Source organism: Physeter macrocephalus, chromosome 14, assembly GCF_002837175.3.
Source record: "Physeter macrocephalus isolate SW-GA chromosome 14, ASM283717v5, whole genome shotgun sequence".
NCBI classification, from domain to species: Eukaryota; Metazoa; Chordata; class Mammalia; order Artiodactyla; family Physeteridae; genus Physeter; species Physeter macrocephalus.
Window position 1 is genome coordinate 119,542,180 of NC_041227.1, and position 4,884 is coordinate 119,547,063.

Here is a 4,884-nt window from a genome sequence, read left to right on the forward strand (position 1 = left end):
GAATTCCCTTCCTTTTTAAGGAGGAGTAGTATTCTACTGTATGTGTGCAGGTACCACATTTTGTTTATGGTCCTTGTATTTTTTTTTTTTTTTGGCCACGCCACATGGCACGCGGGGTCCTAGTTCCCCAACCAGGGATCGACCCCATGCTCCCTGCATTGGAAGCTCGTAATCTTAACCACTGGACCACCAGGGAAGTCCCAGTGTTTGTATCTTGATGTGGGCCCTTTAGATGTCTCTTCCCCTGAGAGCAAAGCCCCTGGTGCCTGATTCAGCCCTGCTTGTTCTGGGCATCTCACCGACTCCCTGCTCAAACCTAGGACTCCGTACCCAGGACTCTGGGAAAGTGTCAGGGCTTCAGAGGGAGCACAGACCTCAGGCTGGGAAGGAAGGGGAGTGCAAGGAGGCAAGTGGGAAAAGGAGGAAGACAAGAAACCAGAGACTGGGAAGAAGGAGAAAGAGCATGTAATGAAATTAAAGACACACATGTGAGGGGACTTCCCTAGTGGCTCAGTGGTTAAGAATCGCTTGCCAATTCAGGGGACACGTGTTCGAGCCCTGGCCAGGGAAGATCCCACATGCCGTGGAGCAACTAAGCCCATGCGCCACAACTACTGAGCCTGAGCTCTAGAGCCGGTGAGCCGCAGCTACTGAGCCCGCGTGCCACAACTACTGAAGCCCGCGCACCTAAAGCCCACGCTCCACAGCAAGAGAAGCCACTGCAACGAGAAGCCTGCGCACCACAATGAAGACCCAACACAGGGCTTCCCTGGTGGCGCAGTGGTTGAGAATCCGCCTGCCGATGCAGGGCACACAGGTTCGTGCCCCGATCAGGGAAGATCCCACATGCCGCAGAGCGTCTGGGCCCGTGAGCCGTGGCCGCTGAGCCTGTGCATCCGGAGCCTGTGCTCCGCAATGGGAGAGGCCACAACAGTGAGAGGCCCACGTACCACAAAAAAATAAATTAAAAAAAAAAAAAAAAAAAAAAAGACCCAACACAGACAAAAATTTTTAAAAAAAATTAAATAAAATTACATGTTCATGAGCCCTTTAAAAAAATTAAAAAAATACACACATGTGAGCAGAACACATGCCAGAACTCTGGGGCCCAGTCACCCCTGGATGGGCGTCCCTTACATCCCTGAGAACTACCCAAGGTGGATTAGATGCTCCTTCTCACAACCATTCTGCTACCCTGTCAGGGCATCCAGCCACAGAATTTTGTGAAACATCTTTTATTGATAAAGGTCCAGCCAAGGCTGAGATTCCATGAGCCCAAACAGGAAGTTGTCATGGGAAGCTGAGAACCATGAGCCCAAATTCAGTCTTCTCAGAATCTAAAGTCTGGCTGGGAAGATGAGACAAAGGCCCATGTGTACCTTTTCTTCCTTGAGGAGGGGCTCCAGCTTTGGGAGAGAACTGTTGAACCATAAAACCTGAGATCTTTATGTAGTTGTGAGCGGGGTTGTTGACGCCAGTGGTTTTCAGACTTTGTTTTAGCTCCGTAGCCTTTTGCTCAAACTAAATTCTGTGCAGAAGCCAGTGCATGAATCTGAAGGGAGCAGAGCTTCTCTGGCTGAGGAGGTGAGGGCCGGATGCCAGCGTCTTGGAGCCTCTACCTGGGCTCCTTGGAGCAAAACCAGAAGACCACTGATTGAGTCAGACCTGCTAATTGTAAAAGTAAGGAAATGGATCTTTAGAGGAGAATTGACTTACCCAAGGTCACAGCTAATGACTGATGAGCCCAGGTCCCCGGAATCCCACATTTTCCCATTTTTTGACACACACCAACCTGCCTTTGAAATTTTTTCCAAGTTAGGCTCTTGGGAGTCTTCTCTCTTATTTGCATCCTACCATTCTGCCCACTCCTTTTTGACCTTACTTATTTCTCCTTTTTATTTTTTATTTTTATTTCATTTCATTTATTTTATTTTTTTGGCCGTGCCGTGTGGCTGGCAGGATTTCAGTTTCCCAACCAGGGATTGAACCCGGGCCATGGTAGTGAAAGCCCGGAATCCTAGCCACTAGGCCACCAGGGAACTCCCCATTATTTCTCCTTTTTAAAAGTCACCCTCCCCAACTTGAAGTGCTAGCATTCCTCCTCAGTGTTGGGGCCTTGTCAGGTTTTCCTCCCTCCTTCCCTTCCTCCCTCCCTCTCTCCCTCCTTTCCTCCCTTTCTCCACAAAGTATTTATTGTCCACTGTATACACTTAGGAGGAATTGGGGTTAAGCTCCCAATGATTAAAAACTGAAAGTGTTTTCCCTGCCAAAGTAGCTTACCATCCAGTTAAGCAAGGACAGAAGCATCAGGGCACTAACTAGAGAATGATCATCACACAACAGCAGGACAACTTCATCTACGTAACACAGTGTAAGTTCCAGGGGAACTTCACGAAGCAGAAGGAAGCCAGGTATGACAAGGATGATTTTCCTTGGCGGGCTTTAAGTGAGACCTTAAAGAAGAAGATGCCCCAAGTCTGCTGCTCAGGTTCAGGTAGGAAAAGAGCACGAGCAGGGGGTTACTGACTCATTGGACAGACACTGATTGAGTGCCTGCCGTGTGTATAGCACTGGTTTGGGCCTCGAGGATACACTGAACCAGACAGACATGGTCCCTGCCCTCATGGAGCTTACAATCTAGTGGGAAGACAGACTTTAAATAATTGTACCATGTGACAGATAACAGCCAACATTTATTGAAGGCAGTATCGGCTATGAGTATATTGATATTTGGCTGTGGGTTATGGAGACCAAAAGACAGTGCCTTATAAGACATGAAAGTGCGTTTTCCCCTCCCACCGAAGTCCGGAGGTTGGCAGTCTAGGGCTGGTACGGCAGCCGCTCTGCACGAAGTCCTCAGGACCTAGGCTCCTTCTATCTTGTGACATTGATGTGTCACCTCTATTCATGGTCCATGATGGCTGCTCCAGCTCAGCTACCTTGTCTCCTACTTGGTGAACCTCCTCGGGAACTGGCATGACTTACTGGTCTCCTTATGGTGTTGGGCTTATTCATTTGAAGTGAAGACCGAAGAACTCCTGTCCTCCTTGTCACCTTTTCTCTCCCCCAGACTCCTCCTGCCTGGCCCATCAGTAAGGCTCAGCACCGCCCCATCTGGGAAGAGGTATGGGTAAAAGGTGAGCTATTTCCAAGATTTTCTTTGACTGGACTGACTTCCAATATTTCAAACCAGGACTCAGACCATGTCTTAGTCTGCTTGAGTTGCTATGACAAAACACCATAGACCAGGTGGTTTCAATAACAGACTTTTATTTCTCACAGTTCGGGAGGCTGGAAGTCTGAGATCAGGGTGCCAGCATAACTGAGTTCTGGTGAGGACTCTTTCTGGCTTCCAGGTGACTACCTTCCTGCGGTATCCTCACAGAGAGAAAAAAGAGGAGAGAGAAAAAGAGAGAGATAGACTAATCCCATTTTGAGAGCTCCACCCTCATGACTTCACCAAAACATAATTAGCAAAGTCTTTAGCTCCAAGTACCGTCACATTGGAGATTGGGGGCTAGGGCTTTAACATATGAATTTTGGGGGACACAATTCAGTCCCATAGCAGACCATGTAATTTATAGGAATAGGGCTGCTCCCACTGTGGTTCCTTCCACCACCCTGTGGAGTGGCTGACTGTGGACCTGAGAGGATAGCACTATAGGAGGTGGAGTAAGGGTGGGAGGAGGAGGGGAGGTGGTGTCGCAGCTCTTGGGTAGATTGAAGGAGGGCACCAGCCTGGAGCTAAAGATGGCGTGAGTCCTGACAGGGTGATGGCAAGTGATGGGACATGAGACAGCTGCTTTTGTGGGGGGAAGATGACTGAACGTGCCCATAGGCTGAGCTTCCTGCCTCCCGGGGGTTGGTTACAGTAAACATGGGCCCTGGTGCAGCTGCCTTCCCACCCTAAACCCTGCGGACAAATGTTGAGGAGAGTTTTCTGCTCCATGTCAGAGAGGATGGGTAGTTTTCTTTAAAGTTCCCATTGTCAGAGGGAATGAGACAAGGCAGGAACAGGGAGGAGACTTACGCTCTCCCCACTCAGCTCCCTTCCTTTGCAGCATTTAGCTAAGTGCCATCAGGTGTTTGGCATCCTCTACAAGCTCTCTTCGGTAGCTATGGCTTTTAAGGTAGAATGTATGCTGGTGATTGCTGGTGGTGCAATATCTGCCTCATACCACTGGATGGTACAATTGCAGCATCATGCTTCCGAAGGACACCCAGGAGTGGGAATTAGAGAAAAACTGATTCCCAGCCTGGGTTAGAAGGAACCTTCAGAAGTCACTTGGTCCATCTCTATGCCTTCAGAAAAATGGAGGTCTTATTCACTTTCAAAGACTCACAACTATTAGTGAGCTTGCTTCAGTACCCCCACAAAGGTTTTGCAGTGAGTGGTCAGAGAGAGTACACTGTTCTCGACATGTGCAAACCTGGCATATAGACCAGTTGTGCTCCTAAGTAACATACACACTCAGCTTCCGATCCACAGGTTGAAAAATAAGGAAGTTGATTAGATCTTCTTTAATATCTGTCCCAGCTCTCTGATATGGGTCATTTAGAACTCAACTAACTACTTGCTGTACTCAGCTCTAGTCCATTTGTTTTATTTTCACCCTATGTATATGTGTTTAGAATATTAAGTGGTAGAAAGCTTTCATTCAAAATAACTATGGAGTACACAGTTGTTTGGGAGATAAAAAGCAAAGTCAGGCTTCTGTGGCGGTGCAGTGGTTAAGAATCTGCCTCCCAACGCAGGGGACACAAGTTCGAGCCCTGGTCTGGGAAGATCCCACATGCCGCGGAGCAACTAAGCCCGTGTGCCACAGCTACTGAGCCTGCGCTCTAGAGCCCGTGAGCCACAACTACTGAGCCCATGTGCCACAA